Below are 19,773 nucleotides of genomic sequence, written 5' to 3' on the forward strand. Positions count from 1 at the left end.
TCTGTTTTGTTAGTGTAGTTTCACATTTTTTGCCTTGTGTCATGAACCTTATAAAGAATCATACATAATTTTATGCAGGAGCTACAGCATACATCCTGCAAGGCAGTAGGGTGCTGCATGAGCAGTTTAAAACAAACAAGTACACTGCTGTGAGCTCAGCTCTACAGCTTTTATGAGGCTATCAAACTATAAATAAATGCTATCCTCAGTTCTCATTTACACTATAACCTCTTTGAACTGCCCCAGCACAAAGGGACTGTAAACCAGATGGAACTATCTCACCAGGAATTTCCCTTAACCTCTTAAAAAATGCTAACTTGTAATTAGAGACATTATTTTATCTGAATTTTCTCTCATCTTTCCAGCTGCAATGCAAGGAATCTGCTCTTTCGTAGCACCATGGCGGGAGGGTGGGAGCTGAGGGACCTGGCTCAGATGAGGTCACACGACCCAGCATGGGGCAGCAGGGCTGCTGCCGTGGACTCTGGCGCAGAGGATACGTCTCCTGCATCCTCCTCTTCCTCCTCTTCTTTCTTTTTCCCCTTAATGAGGCTACCTGATCTTCAGCCTGCCTCCCTTCAGGTGCTGAATGGATCATAGTTCAGTCACATCAAAGAACTGGTGCTTCTACCTATGAATTATTTGTGCTTCCTTTGTTAGCAGTAAGCTAAGAAGCAGATCTGGTAATTGTATGCATTATGACATTTGGCTGACAGCCACAGTGAGGCAGAAATCAGAATCCAGATGATGATAATGTTATAATCTGAGTGTTTAATTATGAAGGCTCTACTGGGATTTAAGATCAAGATTTTAAACTGTGAAAAAGATCCTGCAGTACTTAAGAAAGGCAAATAATAATACTAATCTTGATATAGGAAAAAAGAGGTTCTAAGGATAAGATACAGAAAGGGAGGTTCCAGGGAATTATAGACCAGCTCACCTAATTCTGATGCCTGCAGAGATGCTGGAAGAAATTATTACACAACCAAATTACAAGAATTTAGAGGCAATAAGGTGATAAAAGCAGCTAGAGCACCTATTTATCAAGAAGAAATTGTGTCAATCCAATCTGATGTTCTTCATTTTTTCAGGGTTAATAGAGGAGAAATTAGATACTTTGTCTTGAGTGAAGTTACTGATATAGTCCCACATGATGTCATTAGAAACAAACTGTGATTGAATCAACTGACTAAATCAATTTAAGTCGGATGCCCAACTGGCTGAAAAAACACATTCGGAGAACAATTATCAGTTGTCAAATTGGGAAGCATTTCTAGTCTGTGTCTAGAGATCTATACTGAAAAGGTCACTCACAGTTTCAGGGAACACTTACTATCTTCCTTTGACTTAGATATTATTTCTTGAATGAATTTCAACCATTCTGGCCAGCTGAAATAACAAACTTGCCGCAGACCATTTAAGTGGGAGAACATCCACTTTTTCTTAGAAAATTTGTTTCTGCGTGGTGTGAGAGGGTATATAGGTAAGTGTCTTTAATAAATGGTTCACTCTGACAATCATCCGTTTACTATTTTTATCCCATTTATCTCCATGATTACTATCAGCCAGGAAGTTTTTGGTATTCTACTATTTGCTATTTACTTAGAGATTTAGGATTTTCAGATTTTCAAAGGCATCTAAGTAAGTTAAAAAAGCAAGTCCTGTTTAAGCTCACCATACAATTTAGGAACTGAGGTGTCTGCATCGCTTTTGTATTGGTTAGGCAGTTTTGAACAGTTCGCCAGGTGACGTGATCTCCTTCCCATTAAAGACAGAAAAAGAACTCTCTATTGATTTAAGTGGACCCAGGATCAGCCCTATGGCTAGTGTGTTTTAGATTATTTGAATTGATTTATTGCAGGAAGGGAAGGAGGATATAAGGCTTTGAAAGTGTGAACATTGCAAATCAAATTCTGTCATTGGCATATATAAGATAGAGGGTGGAAATACTTATGTGAGTGATCTGAACTATTTTTCTCCTTCAAACCCAGTGGCACCTCTTTATTTTCACATGCTATCTGACACAGAGGAGCCTGAGTCAAAGCAATCTGAGGTCTCATGATATCCACCCATGGACCAGCTTCTGCTGAAAAGCTTGTTGCTAGGCTTGCTCATGAGAGTTTCCTTAGTGGGTTACAGTGAACAAGTGGTGTAAATGGAAGCTTTCAGTGCAGAAAGACAGGCTGCCAACCTACAAGCAGCAAAGATAACCCCACGCTCTGTTGCCGTGTAGACAGCTGACTGTTGAGAGTCCATTTGTGTGTCGCTGCACCTCTATGGCTGTAAGCCTTGCATTGTCAGCAGAGGCTGGAAGACATTTGCATTCAGATTGTTACATATGACACAGCCTCTCCTTTCTGCAGTTACTTATTTTTTCTTTCTGATTTTGTTGCTCTTAGCTTAAAGTAAAAATAAAATGGAACTTGACAAAGCACTTTGGTCTTAGTGCTAGGAGAAACTTGACACCTAACAATGGGATTTTAAGCAGCCTGCAGTGCTTCAGAAATACTGTAGGGGAGCACGTTTGACCATTGGAGACCTGAAGATGCTTTGATCAGTTTTCAAAGTGTTTTTGTAGTTTATGATTCTGGAAAGATTTGACAGTTTGAGCTCTGTTTACTGCCAAGACAGAGGCCTTGATGTGGGATTGGTTTAATATTGATCCTATCTCAGCAAATACCAGGCATGTTTTTTTTCTTTAAACTGTTATAGATTCATAAAAAATAAAGTCAAAAAAGCTGAAAATGAAAGACCTTGTGGGCCATGTTTTCAAATATGCCTTCACCTGACCTTAGTCTTGGTCTGATTCAAAGCTCAGTGAAGTTAGTCAAAAGGATCCCTTTGACTTCAGTAGAAAATGGATGTGGCTTTGTGCAAAAACAAATTCCTATAAACAAATCCTAGTCCAAGCAGGCTATGTACATTAATTGCACAAGAAGAATAGAAGCTAAATATATACATACAGAACCCACTTCTTCCACAGCTCCGACATGCAGATCATTTTCTTACATATCAAAACCAATTTAAATGGCAAAGTGCTCGTACACAGAAGGAGCACGCAGAAGTATTTTACATATCCAATGATAGATGCCAGCAGAAAGAAACTATGTTTCTAAAATTTATTTCATTAGCTCTTTAAGCAACCCGGCAAAGGTCTTAGGGGTTTCTCTTTTTGCGTGCATCTAAACATGCTTGATATACTGGAGAGTATATGAAAGGCTGGCATTCTGGAACTATTAGATCATACTGTGTTTTTATAGATTGGAGTGTATCACAATTAAAAGAAAGATAATTTAAAAATTTGGTGCAAAGTTCAGTTTGCTTTTTTTACATCAGAAAAATTGTGAACTCTAATTGCCAATATTTATGTAAAACGATACAGTATGTAGCCATTTGGTTAGCACATGCTGGTATGTGAAGGCTTTAATATCCCTGTCACTCAGCAGTGAAATGAGAATAAATTGCATGTTGCAGACTGTAACTTGACATCAGCATTCCATTAGTTACTGTTTAAATCCAGCCTTCCCCATAAATTTCTCTAGTTTCAGTTTCATTCACTACCAGGCAAATACCTGGCTATGTCCGTACCTATGGAAAAGAAAATTCATAGCAAACCCGTTGCAGCACAGCAGCAGATCCAAAATGGCCCCTGCACTAACACACATATTCAATAGGTATTCAATCTGCAAGCCCCTCTCAACCCTCATGTTAAAAATTTTCAGCTTCTTAATGGTCAGGATCGGTCTCAAGCACATGCAGATACTGTAATGGGAACAGCAAGAGTTTCTCAGAGCTTCCTTGGTGGAAGCAGGTCTAGATGTTGGCAGCCTCGTGGAGGGTGCAAAGTTCCCCCTGCACACAGAGCTCACATACTGAAATTTCTGCATCTGCAGGCAGATCCTATTTCCACACTGCTGACAAACCCCGTATAGCTGCAAACAGACCCCAGGTTTGATTCAGTTGGGGGGTTCCCATTCTAACTTTGTTAGCAAAGAATCTCTTACATTTCCTCTTTAAAATGGATGCCAGGTGCTAAAACGAACTGACAGGGCTCCCGTTTCAGCATCGACAGATAGTAAACAGTGGACCTGATGGCCTCCCCACCAGGTAGCTGTATATAGGCCCCCCTCTCTGGCATCCTTAACAGTTCCCCAAGACACATATTCAGGGACCTGTGCCCTTCCCATAAATTTCACATATACCCAGCAATCCAAAGCAGCCTGGCCCTGATGTTTCCACACTGCCCATCTGTCTCGGCACCAAACTCCCTTCTCTTTCCTGCTCTGAGCGGGGAAAAGATTTAATATGTACCTTTCTGGCGCTTGGAACGGCAGGTGTCTGTGAGACTGTGTGGGAGAGAGAGGGTTTGAAAGGGAGGGAAACAGAAATCTCATGTAGCAGCACAGAGCTTCTGCTGAACGGCGAGGGTGCCAGGGGCTATAAATAGACCTAGCTGGGCTCCTAGCTGTGACAAGGATCTGTTTTAATGTCATGCACAGGGGCACGTTAGGACTCAGCTAGGAGCCTTGGGATTGGCACTGATGTTGCTCTCCTTCCCCCCTGCCCGTACACTGTCTGACTTGCCACCTGCCAGATTAAACCCTTAAAACAGTGGGATCCTTGTGGGACGGCACATCCGCTGTTTTATGTCGTTGGCAGAGGTTAACGTAGAAGACAAGACAGTGGATGTGGCTCCACAAGGATCCACTTCCCTTATGGGAAAACACAGAGACTGAGGCTTTGCCTTTACAAGAGAGGGTAGGATTTCCCTCAAACCCAAGTCTAGGAATAAGCCTGAGCCACAAGGATTTATTTGGATCTAGGGCATTTTCACCAATAATAACAAAAGCTTAAATTTCCCCCTTGGATGTGATTCATCCACTGAAGATTTGGCTCTGTGTTCAGTTAGCACAGGCTGGGAAAAGAAGCATCTCCCTTTGTCTTTCTGATATTGCAGACATTTCTCTTGTCCCCCAGTCCTTCTTGCTTCTTGATGCTGTGTCCATCCCCATGGGAATTCATCACTGTAAGTGGGATCAGTGCTTGGTTCCCAAAGAGTTTTGTCCCACACCCACAGAGACCTTGCCAGGGGCACACAACCAAGCACATCTCCATGTTACAGTGGTTTCTGGCAGTCGAAGCAGTTCCAATGTAGGCAATGACCAGACTGATTGGCATTTACCACTGACTTGGGGTACCAAACAGGAGGGCATGCCATTGCTAATCCACCCTACTGAAGTTGCACACAGAATCAAGGCCACTGTCTCTTCAGGTACAGAAGATCTAAGAGTTTCCCCCAACTCTTTCTTCTGCTCTGCTGGACTGCTAGCAGCTGAAGTTGTTCAGAAAAAGACAGTTTTTAAGGGAAATAAGTGGTCCTTTGTACAAAGGCCGGCCAGATCTTGGAGAAAGGCTTCTTGACGGAATATAAATGTTATCTTTATATTTTTAATCAGACATAAGGTCTGATTATCTTCTTGTTTATGTTGAAGTAAATCAGAAACAGATCCACTAAATTGGTCCGGAATAATGGAGCTGCACTGATTTACATCAGCTGCAGACCTGTTCCGATAATGTTGTACACTGTATATTAAAGGGGAATAGAGAGGGCTATAATGTACTGTTTATATCTCCATATGTTTAAGCAAAGATGGAAAAAAAATTAAGCAAAAATTAGGGCTATAAAATTGATTAATGTTGAGCCTATACTTTCAGCTGAGAAAGATATTAAGGGGTTTTCAGAATGTTCTTTTTAAAATGGCATTAATGTATTTATTCGCTGTACTAATTGGTTGATTGATCATAATAGCTTCTGAAAAAGTTGAAAATGAAATGCTTTTCCTTATCTAGATTTTTATTCTACTGGTTTTATTTATTTTTTTTTGAAAAACAGTGGAGGGAGTATTCAGGAATGTTCAACTATTAATAACATGTTGTTTTTAAGGGGAAAAATATAGATGTACATCATTTTAAAAAGCATATTTCATCTAATTTATGAATGAAGCTAGGAAAAAAAAAATCAAAGTGATTAAAGTTCACTCCTGTCAGAAATTTTCATAGATCAGATTACAAAGATATATATTGTCTAAACTCCCATATTGTTCTCATTAAGAGTTCAACTTTATCTTAGAAATAAAAATATCCAATCTGATGCTATAGTTTTCATAGAACCCAAGACAGAATAGTCAACTGACGAAATGCCACAGCTATGATAAAAATGAACCATATCCCCTAAATTGCCTTGTTCTCCAGTTAGGTAGAACAATTTATAGTATCACGATGGTTAACACGGAGTGCTTGTGGAATAAATTTTACTTATATGAAACCACTCTGCTGCCATCATAATAATCACGTTTCTTTTGTGGGTGTGTTTCTTCAGCTAATTTGTATAATGAGCCTGTTTCACAAAAACGTTAACTAGCGCTTTTAAAAACAAATTCCTTGTTACCATTCGGGGAACTCCGAATGTTTCTCTTGCACTTCACTGAAATTATTCAGGAGCTCTGAGTCAGCGCTGTGGCACTCCATCTTACAGCAGGGGAGCTGCCGCGCTGCTGTCAGTAGCGTTTCACGGTGTCACAAATGGAGTAACACAACAGCGGATCAGGCCCGGGATATTTCTGCTAGAGTTAAAGCTTTTGCTGCTGTAAGCCGAGCCCGTTTTCACCTTCTTCATGCAATTAAGTCATAAGCCTTTCATTCTGATATCATTATCGGTTGTCATGGTGATTTTAATTATAAAATGACTGGCTGCAAAGTGGGCGAAGACAAAAGTTTTTGCCGAACTTCAGTAAATTAATGTCAAAGGGGAAAAAAAATCTGTGGTAATAACAAACATGATCTTTTAACACAGTATTTTAAAACAATGATAAGAAGTAGTTGTCAGACAAAAAGGACACATTAGATGCAAATATATCAGTGTTAGGGAAGTGTATTGAATTTACGTTTTAGTACAATTTTTGCATGGCACCATTCATACAGTACATTTTGACATGGCATGAAAAAAGAAATCCCCTCCTAAACCTTAACTTCTAGTGATTAGCATATTGGAGAAATACATTCTTTTTAAGCAGAAGTCCCACCAGTGTCCAAGAGTGTTTTTATGAGTAAAGAGTTTGGAGACAGATATGACATATACAGTTCCTCCAAAAAATGAAAACATGTTTTGGCAGGCCATGATGTGGTACACATGGAAATTGTCCATAGACAAAAAGTCTCTCTACATCATGATTTGCAATAAATTGACACACAAGCCACAACCATTATAACTGAACTTTAGAAAAGACTTACATTAGCTTAGCTAAATTTTGGATAGTATGGAATGGCTATGAGGATGCAGTTTTTCTTTGCTGCCGCTGATTTATTGAAAACAACACACTAAACTAAACTTCTCTCCACTATCACTCTTGTCATTGTTCTGTGATTTTGTTCTGGCTCATTCTCCACTGACAAATACATAATTTTGTACAGATGCTTCATTAAGTGGTGGCATGAAGTTGTAGTTTAGAACAGCAGTGTCTCCTGTTGACCTCATGCCCAAGAATGACTCCCTAACATGTCCACTTCTTTTTAATCATCCTAGCTCAGAAATTCCTTGGGGCTCCTGAACTGTGGAATCACATGGGAGTTATACTGGGATGGGTTAGTACAAAAACAAAGGAGAAAACATCTGCACTGAGGCAGCATAGACCCTGGAGAGGATGCAAGGAGGTCTGTGTTACCCCATTACTCTCCCTCTATTTATTCCTGGAATTGGCCCAGAATGACCAAGCATTTCCTTGTTTGTAGGATTTAATCCTATCCCTTCAGATATGGGGGCTATTCCTCTTCCCCCAGAGAGCAAGACTGATTTGGGGACTACTATCTTACGTTTGCTTTACTCTAAGCACGTGAGTAATTCTACTGATGTCATTTCATCCACTTAGTGTTAGTCAGGTGTTTAAGTGCCTTCAGGCTGGCTGCAGCAGGGGTGACAATGGAGCTGCTTAGTGACACAGCTGCTCCCACACACTGGGGAGGCTTTGGCATCCACCTGGTTGTGTGGAGAACTGCAGTGCATTCAGGTCCTGATCATGTTTTTGGACTACATTATGCTAGATGCTCTTCAAATAGAGATTATTCTATTTGTATTACATTAGAACCAGTAATGATATTTTGGTTATCATATCCATGTATACAATGCCAGTTTGTAGGTATAGGGAGCAAGAACAGAGACACATTTACTTGACCAGAGAATCCAGCTTAGTCCTATTATCTATTTCCTCATTCTGGTCCAAATACAACATTGATTCCCGCCCCCCCCCCCCAATAAATGTTGACCTTTAGAGCAGACCAAGAGCAATCTTGAACTTGCCTGTGTCCACTGGTCCAGGGAGCAACACCCCTGCAGTCCCCCTTAATTGAAATCTCACTCCAGCTCTGTCAACCTGATTCCCAGGTTGCCTCACAGATAATGTGGCATGCCAGCCACCAGCTGCTTTTTCATTTAAATAAATGAGAAAGTTGTGGCTAAATTAACACTCTGGTGGAGTTAATAAGGACCGACTCAGCAGCTGCCATGATGTATGCAAATTGCAGTTTCACACATTAGGAGCTAGATGTTGCTTAATTTGTAGGTGTCTATCTTTTAAAGAAAGAGCCTCTATCAAATCCAAGTGAACTTTAAAAAAAAATGCAAAAAGAAGCCCCCTAAACTGACTATGCACTTGTGCGTCTGTCATCTACAGTCTTTCTTCTGGGGTTTCCTTCCTGATGCCCTCTGATAAGCAGTTATTACTGATTTATACTGCACTGCTTGCTGCTTTTAGGCAAAATATCTGCTGATTTTCAGTGAACATACAGCCTGTAAGAAGGGTACTGCAGACCCTTTGGTGTAAACAGAATCCTGATTCTTGCAGTGATGCCGCTATCGAGGAGCTTAGCAGCAGGTTTCTTTCTTTTGAAATGGAACTGTAATAGTGCAAAGGAGGACCTGTGATAACAGCAAGTTAATCAGGCAGCAGGAAGGGGCTGATGAGATAGGAGAGAAAATTTTCTTCTTTTAGATCAGTAGATATGGGAAGGTAAATGCAAAGAAACATGTGACTGGATGGGTTTTGTGGGAATACTGTTCTGTACATTAGTTTCAGTGCTTTTAATGTCTCTAAGAAAATTATAGTTATAACTATGTTAGGGTCAAAAAGAAGATTTCCGGATGCAGACCAAAACTGAAACTCAGGAAGGGGAATGCATAGCAGAATAGCAGAACTTGAGGCAGTTATGGCTGCACAGAAAAGAAATGACTGTAGTGTTTCTAAAAGTGTGGTGAATGAGAAGAGGCAAAATATTAAAAACATTCTAAATCAGATTTTAGCTGGCTTAAAAATGTTGCAGTCACAGGATGCAAAAAGTGCTCCAAACCCAACAAATCTTTCCCAGATTTTATTCAGAAAAGTAGAAGTTTCATTCCAAAGTAGATCCCATTCAAACTATTTGGGGTTTACCTGTCCTTTTCATTCTCCTGACTTACACGGTTAATTCTCAAGAGCTATTGCCACAGGCCTTTGCATTCCTTTGAAGGAGGTGCTCTTTTCTCCGTTTTGGTCACGAATTCCTCCACACTCACAATCACTGTTCCTGGATATCATCTTCTTAGCTTTCTCATATCCCTTTTGTAAACTAGAGCTACCCTAGCGACCCCGGTATGTTGTCAGCAAAGGAATAACAAGAGCTCGCCCCAGTTCAGTCATTATTTGGTTGCTTGTGTTGAAACAAACTGTCACATGCAAATTCAAGTAAAAAAGCCACAGTGAATCTGTGGACAAGAAACACAGGCTCTGGGAGTGCTTCCCAATTCTCAGAACTGATTGCATACCTTGGCTGCTTTCCAGCTCCATGTTGAAGTGAGATCTGGGGGTACGCCACCTTCTCACCCCCCTGATGCCTTCTCATGGAAAGAAAACCTGAGCACTCAGGTGGGAAAAGAGCTGCAGCACACCTTGATCTGAGCTGTTAGGGACAGGGATTGAGGGGCAAGCCCTGAAGTGCCTCCATCCTACTGTCTGGATGTACTCTTAGCATACTTTGGTGGTTTATTCTAGATACTATTCCAGACACCAAAGAATACCATAGTTCTGGCTGCTCTGGCTTTATCTGTGACTCAGTGCAAGCCTCTTCACCTCTCCTGGCCTTTGTCAGTCATCACTAAAAGAGGATGATGATGCTTTCCTAGCAGTCTGAGAGATTAGTTAGCATTCCCTAAGCTGCACGATCCATATGTCAGGGATGCAAATTAAGCAGAGCATACAGGTTTGTGCACTCCAATAAACTCTGCATTTGCCACAGCCCCCCAACCTGCTGCTCAACTGTGCCACAAAAAATGCATAAATAGCCCTTTCCCAAGCATCAGTTAGGGTGTAGGAATTAGCAAATATGAACCAAACTATGCATCACTTTTCTGAAAAACAGATGCAATATCACTGAGAGGTGTGAACTTCCCATATCACAGGCATGAGGCACTATCCCTAAAATGGCATGAAGATGATGCCAGTGTCATGCGTGTCCAGTACTGAGCATTCGGCTGGAGATGGTTCCTCTCTCACATTCCCCTGCTGCTCCAACCGTGACTGGCATTTGTAGCATAGTGCTGGAGCTTCAACCCACATGGTGAAACTATGTGCCAGAGACAGCCAGTTGGCCTGGGCTGTCCATCCATCCATATGTGTCTAGGTGATGGAGAGGCAGGTGGTCACAGGGGGAACAAGAAGGATGTACCACCTAGTAGGACCCTATGCTCAAGGACCTCTGTAAGTGGCACACATCCTGGCTCAGGCCAGGCACCATGCAACCTCTTTCATCCCGTGATCTGAGTCGCTGGACTGTATCTTTATGAGTTCACCTGAGACGGATGTTACGAATTAGGAGGTAAAAATCCGGAAAGATTTGCAACACTGCCACCATTTTAATTGCCCATCTGTAGGTCCCCATAAACATCCAGCTTATTTTTGCTCAAATCTTTCTACTGAGCGTAGTGGTTTATTTCAGAGCAGCAACATATCATGGAAAATGAGCAGGAATTAGGACCCTTCAACAAGTAAAATCTCTTCTACTTGTGTCCACAAAAAAGGGATGAAGAAATGTAGCATCTCCTAAGTTACTCCCCTATATGGCAGCATTCCAAACCTCTTTCCATATGTTCCTGAGTGTCAAAAGCCCAAATGTTCCGTATCTTGCTGCCAAATTCTCTGGCTCTCTCCCAAAAGCTCTTACAATGCAGTTGGATATTGTCTAGTAAAAAAAAATTACCTCAGACTGATAATTAAAAATATATTTGATCATCATATAGATATGAATGGCCAAGGGGTACTGTGCTGAATGAATCATTCATGCTCACAGATTTCAAATCAGCAGAAACCTGCCTTTCTGAAATTACTGAAGTTGACCCTGAATTCATTCAGTGTTTGTTGCAGCACATATCACTGAAGAACCTGAGAAACTGGGGGCAGAGGTGGTAGCAGCTGAGCCATGGCCGAAACCTAGACTGTCGGGGTGCTGCACATGCCTCAACTGGGTACATGCCTGAACTAGGCTGCAAGAGGAGGTTTTGAACTCAGGCAGATAGTGCTGGATTGGTTTCATTCCTGTCTCATTTCAGACTTAGCCCCACAACATCAAAAGCTAGACGCTTATCCTTGTTTTTACTACAGCATAGATTCTGCTCAGGAACTGAGACTGTAGGCGCAGGTCTCCAGTTGAGACTGAGCCACGCATGCATTGCTCAGCGTGTCTCATGCACATTGCATAAAACCAGAGGGATAGAACTGCTCTGTGCTTTCTTCTTGTAGGCTCAGGGGTTAAAAGTTGCAGCCTTCCCTCTGCAGTCTTCTTCTTGAAAACCTCTGTAAGGTCTAGGAATGATGGAGTATCATGCAGCTACTCTGTATCCACGTACAAGGAACTCTTCTGCCTAACAGGGTAGTGTCTCCAGACCTTAGACTTCCATAATAAAAAGCTGTTGCAACTCCAGAGAAGATCCAGCAATGCACTAGGAAAAGTCAGCAAGTAAAAATAATGAACACAGATGCTGATATCAAAGCATACTACCATGAATTTGAAGATTCCTGTGTTTAGGAGTTCAAGGATCCCTACCTGTAGGTCTGTAGCAGGAATCTGAACTGTCACATATCATCCCTCAGCAACTGCAGATACTTGTGACTCCAAAGCATAAACAAAACCACAGACACCTTTGCTACAAGAGAATCAAAGACTATAGCCAAGATATAATAGATATCTCCTGGTGGGGAAAACAGGCTGAGAGTGGGGGGTTGTTCTCTTAGATACTGCAACTTTTGATGTTATTACCAGCACATGCTGCTAATTCACAAGTAAGGTCAAATAAGAAGAGCGTTAAAGGCCTTGAGGTCTGAAAATGTCCCTCTCTAAAGCACGTGAGGCTCTGGTAACAATCCTTTGTTGTCTTAAGCTAGAGTATTGTCATCTTATATATGAAAGACTTCAGGCTTCTGTGGATGCTCTGTCCTCTTTTTCTCTGTAATGTTCCTCATTTATCATCCCCTTTCTCCAAGTGTATATCTGGGTTCATTATCACATGCATTAATTCATCATAGGAGGAAAACCAGTGAGTGTGTTTTTGTGCATTAGAAGCTTATCAATTGTAACAAATAGTATATCATAAATACAAGAAAAATTAAATAAATAAGAAGAAACAAGTATGAACCAAATGTAAACAGTACTGAATGTAGTGTTTACTACAGAATAAGTCAAATGTGAATTTATGGTATTAGGATACAAGGCTGAGCACAACTGGGCCCTGATTGTGTTGGCCACTTGGTGCTACCACAGTATATATATTAGAGAATACTCTGAGGAGTAAGCAGTGTGCTTGGAAGTAGGTTTTTGTAAGATTGACCTAATGCAGTATCTTACATGAGCATCACAAAGTATCTACTAGAATTCTTCTAGTTGATCTATACCATGATGCTTACTTTTCCTCCAGTATGCATTTCACACTATGGATCCTCTTTATTTTCTCTAGAACATCTCCTGATTTACATCAGCGTGAGCAAGAGTAGGATCAGGCCTCCAGTTAAATAACTAATGCAGCTGTTTTGCTGAACCAGCTTCCTGGCTGGGAATGGATCCAGTCAGCTGTGGATAACAAAACCCAGTAATAGAGATTTCAAAGATTTCATACATTAATTTTTTTAAATATTTGCAGAGTTACTTTTCTTACAAAATCTGTTATGCAGATGTTAGGAAGTAATTACAGTACATGAATCAGAAAGAAAATGCATATCTTACGTAGCCATACATTGAACATGTGTGAGTGGACTGAGTAAAGAAACCAGAGATAAATGATAAAAAGCTAAAAGTTATCTGAGCAGATTTGCAATAGCCAGAATTTTCCATAGGGCTATAAGAAAGAAACAGCACAAAGCCAGATATGTGGCTCTTCTAGTGATCCATACATTCATTGAATATCCAAAGTAACAAGCCTGCTACTTTTTCTAGCAACAGCAGAATTGCTAGTAACTTTATTGCAATTCATGGGTGGAAGATAAATTTAACCCTGTTTAAGCAGGTACAGTTTCCATCAACGTCAAAGAGCCTTTCAACCGGTTACATCAGTAATCCATATGATGGATAGGAATTAAAATATTGCTACATACGCTTTCGTGCTCATGGATCCCAAAGTATCCTTAGATCACTGCACACATAGATGTAAATGAGACTAATCATGCGAGTTAAAACTCTTGCCTCTATGTACAGAGTTATTGTAATTTTTACCCCTGAAACATAACCAATCTTAAAATGATGGTGGCAGCAGTAATAACACCAAACAGATTAGCATGGAAAGCAAAACCGTAGGATATCTTTTGCCTTGCAGAATGCGATTAGCCAAGCTGTGTTTTTGTCCAGGACACAATGCTTGCTGTACTTGCAAAAGTGCTGGGGACTCACTCTCTAATGACTGCAAGAGTTACTGCTGGAGTATCTGATGGATAGATTTTGAGATGAGATAGGAATTAGTAATTGTATAATTGGGTAAATAAAATCAGGAGCCATTAAGAATGAATTTTGCCCTCAGCTTGCCTCCAGTATTGAGCCCTACTTTTCTCTGCCCTGGTTTCTCCCCTGTAAAATAAAAATATTATCCTTCCTTTCTAAAATACTTCGAAATCTGAGGGTCAATTAGAGTTAAATAAAATATTTCAATAAATAATAATAAAAATGCCAGGTGTCTTTTACCACACTTTCCATCAGTAGCTGTTAAAGCACTTCATAGAACAGGTTGGTGCAATTACCTTTACATTACAGTGTGGCTGGAGAAACTGAGACCAAGTAAAGAAATAATTCACCTGTCCCACTAAAGCTCCCTTAAGATGCCTTTTAGGAATATAAAGCATAACTCGAGATTGTCCTGATCTTCACACATAAAATCAATTTCATTCAAAGAAATAAATCCCATATTAATAATTATTGTCCTCTTAAAATTCCATCTCCGTATTTATGAACCTATAAACCTTATAAAAAGAGATGTTACAAAAGAAGCCTTAAAAATTACAAACCAGCCAGGATGTTAATATTTCAAGTCTAAATCACAATATAAAACCTCGTTTTGCGAAATGCCGTGGAAGCATCAGGGTTGGGTGCATTTTAGAACAGCATTTGTCAAAAAAAAAAAGATCTTGAACATTTGGGTTGCCAAGGCAGAAACAAGCACCACAGACACATTTTACCCTTATGGGGATTCATCAAGGTTGTGCAGTGCAGCTGTTGTCTTAGTAAAAGAAAGTATCGGCCCCTGGCTGGAAGAAACAGAAACATAATTATGTTATGATGAGCTGGAAAGCATGCAAAGAAAAATTGGAATGCAAAGCATGATAAATGATGCTTTGTCAATTGCAAAGCAGCAAGAAAACCAGGCAGCACAATAATAACTCTTCTCTAGTCGGTGCTTCCAGTTTGGCTACCGAAGTAAAGCAAGTAAAGCATCACTTTACCCGCCACAGAATAGCTGTATCTCTTTGCTGTAATATTTAGTCCTGACACAATTATGCCCGGTTTGTAAAATAGATAATGCAGTTATCCTCAGTAACAAAAATGAGAAAAGGAATGCTCAGGTACGTCTCAAAATTGAGACTATAATTCCGTGGAGAAGAAATTGCCAATGTTATCTAATTCCTGATTTTTAAACATTTTTCAAATCAGAGTTTAGAACCTTTTTCTTTAAGGCATCTTCTAGTTACATTTTCTCCCGTAAAAATGCTGTTTCTACAGAGGTGGCTAGATTTTGTCAAATATGGCGACATGCAGTCACATCACAGTAAATAGGAAATGCCATCCCATAACAGACTCGTTAATCTGTCTATCCTCATAAGGACAGGGACGAGATTTCCCTTCAAGTGTTACAGCAGTGTGCTTGTCTAGGATGTAAAACCCTGAAGTTTATCCTCATGATGTAAGTGAATCCAGTGGGAAATGGACTAATTATATACAATCACAGGAAACTTCTGTTTAGAAACTAGTACTGGCCACAGAGATAAAAAGGCATGTACATATAAAGAAAACCTTCTCCTGATAAAGGGGAATTTGATAAAAATAATTTAAAAAAAAAGTCATGAGGAAGGGGAATTTGGTAGGTTATCGTGTCCACCTACGCCAGGGGCACAGAGAAGCTATTGCTGTGCCCTCTAGTGCCTGAGAATTGCAATACCTACTGCAATTCCTAAAAATCAGACTTGTGCACCTGAAAAAATTGACCAGAGAGCTATTTTCTGTAGTACCTAGTGTGGGTCATCTCCCTCTGTGGGACACTGTTAAGGTTACGTGATTCCAGAATTTGAAAGACCTCATATTCATTCTGAAACAGAGTGTTGTCAGAAAAAACTATATCAACTTCCCCCATGTAGACAAAACTTTAGAACAGAATTTCAGCCTTTAGTTTTGAATTTCCTACCTTTGGAGGATATCTTTTATATTTTTTGCGCTAAGAATGCCTCAGAATGTGGTGTCAATGGTCCAGGTTTTTTATGAATAAAAGAGCCCAAACAAACCCCCAGACAAAATGTCTGTTTCTTCCATAATTAAAAACAACCAGCTCTCAAATTAGCAATTATGTAGGATGGGCTATCTTTTATGGATCAGTTTAAAGGATTGAAACCTCTATTCAAACAGCATACTTTTAAGTATGTATTTTTGGTCCTGTTAAATAGGGAGCACAGACAAGATACTAGTCACTCCACTCATATAGCTACTGTTGTAGTCATAGCTCTATAAGTGACTTCTAATGACAGCAGGATTTGCAGAAAATGTATTGCCTGCAAAAAAAAATCAGGAGTATTTTTAACACTAATTATTTTCATTTACAAAATTAAAATACTTTGTTGCTTGACTGTAGTTTGCATCTAGAGGTATTAAAGCACTTGCATGTTAATCTAGTAATTCTATTCCCACTGTGATTAGGGAGAGCAAAAATAGAAAAAATAATTACTGACGGGCAGCAAGGCAGCAAATCAATGGAAGCCTGCAAACAGTTTCTGTAATACTGAGATCCCTGCTCTAACCGTTCAACCTTTCTCCATTCCACTTGGCACCAATTTGTGAAGAGGTGCATGAGACCGCAGAACTGCAAAAGCAGTGCCAAGCTAGTTATAATTTCTCCTCATATTGTTAGCTTAACTTCATCAGTAAAACACTGTCCTTTAGCATTTTCTTCCTCAATCCAGTTTGCCTGACACCATGTTTATTTTTTTGTCTGGAAGGCATTAAAATAGATATTTTATGGGGAAACAAAAGCAGTTTATCCCAGCCCCCGCTCCTGTCTCCTCCCTATATATGTCTTATTCGGTAGTACCAACAGGCAAGCAAAGGCAGGTTACACAAAATAGTAAAGCTGAGTGACTGGACTGTGGCTGGGGATGAATACAAAAATAGCCAAAGAGAAGAGCAAAACCGAAATAATGACTCTAAATTGACTGCAGTAGTGACTTTGGCTTCTTTGCTTTCCACTTGATTTTAATTCTTCATGCTTCATTTCTCATTGTTTCCCATGTGCTCTATTGCCTTACACTGTCTGTTTTCTCTCCAGCTGCTCCCTGCCTACTGTAACTTAAAGTGTGTTTCTGCTGGAGCTGGTTCTTTTATAATCACATACTTCTTAGGTATTTCTTAGTGCTTCCACCTTCTCTATTATTACTTGCTCCTCGTCATCACAAAAAGTTCTTTTCATGGTCCTAGAGAGAAGAATCACAAATGGTTTGGCACACACCCCATCAAATCCACTTCTCAACTGAAATACTCTTTTGCAATTTAGGGCCATGATACTGTCAACTGGAGCAGAAGGATCTCATAAAGTCTATTTACCTCTGCATGCCAACAGAATATAATCCATTAAAAATACATTTTGTGAATGAAGCTCTAATGACAGAAAATCCTGTCTCGTTCCCTTACCCCGCCATCGGAATTACTCTCCAGCCCACCATGCTCTCTTCCATCCCTCCTATTCTTTTGCATCTCTTACCTCTAGCCTGTTCTCTTTCTCCCCTTGCTGTGATAACAACTTTTCCTTAAGTGTGTTTTCTTTGTCATCTGAGAAATTGATTCTTTTCCTAAAATTTGCCTTATCTGAGGGCTAAATCCTTTTCTCTGTACTCCTATGGGAACCTTAGGAGTCAGTAGAGATGCTTCAACTAAGCAAGGCTTAGTCTTTAATAAACAAATACCTTTCCCAACAAGGCTTAAGCAACTACTGAGTTAGTGTAAAGATTCACCAAGTGTATTTCTGTCCTTTATTAAGAAGTTGATTTAGCTTAAACTGTATTTCCAAAATGGTACTTCACTCCGCAGAGAAAAGAGAAGATGTTACAGTCTCATAAATACTGCATGCTCAGACATCCCTTTGATTTCTCACTGAGAGACTAGCATGCAATAATTGCTGTGCTGAAACTGTATGCTCTTTTGAGATCAGCTAGGTGAACCTTTCAGTCCCAATCCACACAGTTGTCTCAGGACTTGAGCTCCATAAAAAATACCAGGTAACGAGTCACTTGATTTTCATTCTTTTCAGTAAGAAATAATAGTTACAAGAAGTGTATGTTCGAGGTGGGGGCGGGGGGTCCTATGAGAAGAAATGTCCAAAATTCCTGGGGGCTCTGGGAGAGCTGGGGAGCAGGGAAGGAGGGAGTGGCTGATCCCCACAACTGCACGCCGAGCTCCTGTGTACTAGTGGGACTCTGGGCCTGGCACCGCGTGCAGGTTGGACCGCAGAGCTGTTGACTCAAATGTTGACTACACCGAGGTGGACGGGTCTCAAGGGAATCATATGTCCAGACTGACTAGGGCAGTCTCTCAAGACAGGATCTTGCCCTCATATCCCAACAAAGGTCACTTTCTCTGAGCAGCTATTTTTATCCTGGATTTTAGAAGGAGAAGTTTCCTCGTCTCTCCCTCCTCTAGTGGGAACTCAGCTATTCCCAGCCCCATAGCAGGAAAGGAGACTGCTCCTGGCAGTTTCATAGACCACTGTAGAGAAGTAGTAGTGTTCCCAGCAGATAAATTGTATGAGCAGGGGAAGGGCAGTTCTTTCTCTCTTTCATTCTTTTTAATCCAGTTATTATCTGATCTGTATCCTTTCAATAAATGTACATGCCTTTACTTCTCCAAGCTCTGGAGCTGATAGCTCTGTAATACCACCCGTCACTGCTTAGACAGTAGCTGGCCCAGCAAATCATACACCTCCAAGAGCAGCTCCCAGGGCTCTGTTTAAGACCCCATCTGACCTAAATCTTACTTAGGCTTAACAGCCATAAATGTGTGTTTCTTTTTTCTTTTTCTTCTTTTTTTGAACAATAGCAGTTATGGGAATATGTAATTTTGCTTTTGTAGTTTATTACTAAAAACCCTCTAAGGCATTTAATATAAATGACTCTAAAAGGGGGGAAAAATCTGCTTTTGATTTCCTTTTTTATATGGGTCATCGCAGAAGTTTTGCATTTATTGTTATTGTTATTATCACAAATGTCTTTCCTTTCCTCAGCCTTTGTTCCCAGGCCGGGACTTGCCTAGTTTTTAAAAATACTGTTAATAGGTGCCTTTCCTTAAAAAGCTTGAGATCTTAGTGCATATGTAGGCATCTACAAAGTAAAGTTTATGCTATTATTATGATGAAACATAAAAGGCCTGACTCTGTGCTCTTAGTATAGGCAGTATTTTCAAGTACTCAATAAATGCTAACCATTTACCAGAATTAAAAGACAAAGTCGAGTATCTGGATTCTTTTAAAGCTGGGAAGGTATTTTGACTTCAGGGGAACCTTGCTGCGACAGTTTTCCTAAGCAAATAACATATACCATAAAATATATTCAAAATTATACAGTTACAATGTAAGTATTGTATATAATCATGATGATGCACACTATTAGGTTGTATATAAGTTGTATGCCATATTTATAAATTGCCTTTTTATACGATGAATGAGAGTGCAAAACAAGGTATCTGGGTGCTCCTTCAGCCTAGGAGGTGAAAGACTCCATCCTTCTGGTGTGGCTTCAAAGTCGTAAGAACTGCACATCTCAGTCCACACAGTGAAGTTGTGAATCGGGACCACAAAGGGAGGTTCAGACGGGGCAAGCCGCTCGCTCGACAGCGTGGAAACGCCTTTCAGGCTCCCAGGCCATCGGCTGTCTGTCTGGGCCGTCGAAACCCGCTGCCGCTCAGCTGAGCGGCCGCCCCGAAGGCCGGTGGTTTGGGTCCGCCGCGCGGTGCTAGCGCAGG

The 19,773-nt window shown here is 40.4% G+C and overlaps 1 protein-coding gene across 3 annotated transcripts in view; it reads left to right on the forward strand.

Annotated features, from left to right (window-relative positions):
* MGLL (monoglyceride lipase) overlaps positions 1 to 19,773 on the forward strand; it is a 111,608-nt gene that overhangs the window by 21,032 nt on the left and 70,803 nt on the right. The gene's annotated exons all lie outside the window — the stretch shown is intronic.

Source organism: Struthio camelus, chromosome 14, assembly GCF_040807025.1.
Source record: "Struthio camelus isolate bStrCam1 chromosome 14, bStrCam1.hap1, whole genome shotgun sequence".
In the NCBI taxonomy this organism is placed as follows: domain Eukaryota; kingdom Metazoa; phylum Chordata; class Aves; order Struthioniformes; family Struthionidae; genus Struthio; species Struthio camelus.